This window comes from Petaurus breviceps, unplaced genomic scaffold, assembly GCF_028583685.1.
Source record: "Petaurus breviceps papuanus isolate PSGF00001 unplaced genomic scaffold, PetGlider_PUasm1.0 138, whole genome shotgun sequence".
NCBI classification, from domain to species: Eukaryota; Metazoa; Chordata; class Mammalia; order Diprotodontia; family Petauridae; genus Petaurus; species Petaurus breviceps.
Window position 1 is genome coordinate 22,545,582 of NW_027185694.1, and position 1,647 is coordinate 22,547,228.

Here is a 1,647-nt window from a genome sequence, read left to right on the forward strand (position 1 = left end):
AGCATGGAACAGGAGGAAGACAGTGAAGTCAGAACTCCTGCACCAAAAGCTTCAAAGGAAAATATGAGCTGGTTACAGGCCATAGAGGACCTTAAGAAGCAGATAAGAGAAGTGGAGGAAAAATTGGGAAGAGAAATGAGAACGATGCAAGAAAAATATGAAATGAGAGTCAACAGCCTGACTGAGGAAAATAATACCTTAAAAACAGACTAACTCAAATGGCAAAAGAGGCTCAAAAAGGCAATGAGGAGAAGAATGCTTTAAAAAGTCGAATTTGCCTGATGGAAAAAGAATCTTAAAAGCTCACTGAAGAGAATCATTGCTTCAGAATTAGATTGGAACAAATGGAAGCTTGATGAGAAATCAAGATCCTGTTAAACAGATCCAAACAAATGAAAGAATAGAAGGCAATTTGAAATATCTCATGGGAAAAACCACTGACCTGGAAAATAGATCCAGGAGAGATAATTTTAAAATTATTGGACTACCTGAAAGCCATGATCAAAGTAAGAACCTAGAAATCATACTCCAGGAAGTTCTCAAAGAAAACTGCCCTGATGTTTTAGAACCAGAGGGCAAAATAGAGGTTGAAAGAATCCACTGATCACTTCCTGAAAAAGATCCCAAAAAGAAAACTCCTAGGAATATTTTCTTCCTCTGAACATTTTAGCAGCCCCCCCCCCTCCCCCATGCCTGGAATACACTTTTTCATTTCAAACTCTTAGAATCTTTACCTTCTTTAGGATTCAGATTAGGTTCCACCTCCTTTACAGACCTTTCCTGATCTTTTCAATTAGTTTTCTCTTCTTTCTCCAATCACCTTGTGTTATACTTATCTGTGTATATGCTTTATTAACCCTTTACCTACTATAATACAAACTCCTGGAAGACAGGGGTTTCCTCCCCACCCCCATCCACCAGGATTCGAATCTCATAGGAAGAATTTAACACATTCTTGTTGAAGAAAGGCAAATTTCTATGAAAATTATATTATTCAATTCACAAGCTCATTGCTCTAGCATATTGGAATATTTTTAGATCTCGTTTTAGGTTTACTAGGTCATAGATTTAGAACAGGAAGAGTCCTTGGAGGCCATTTCGTGCACCTTCCCCGCCCCCATTTTACTGTTGAGGAAACTGAGGTTCAAGGTCTTGAAGTAATCTTCACAAGGCACACAATGGCCAAACTCTGTCTCTGGGACTTGCTCCCCTTGCAACCTCTGGCCAGCAGCCTTTTTGCCCTCTCTAGGCCTCAGACTGCCCATCGCTAACATAAAAGGGGGCTCTGAGGGCCCTTCTAACTCTAAGTCTCTGATCCTATGAAACCAAAGCCCAGGGACTGATTCTGGGTCATCCAGGGGGCCAGTGGTTCCGCCTGTCAGCTGATCCTTCCAGCTTGTGGTCATTTGTAAACTTGGAATACAGGTCTGACCCTTATGTGATGTTATCAGCCCCCACAAGAAAAAAGGGTACGATTTCCACTATGCCCTCCTCTGGGGATTTGTTGCGCAGGTTCAGCATGCTGAGCATTCCCAAGTCCAAAAGTCCCTGCCAGAGACACCGGCATCACACTGCGTCTGCGCCCCTCTCTCTTCCGGCCCGGGAAGACTTCAACTCCCAGCGGCCCACTCCGCTTTCCAGACGCTT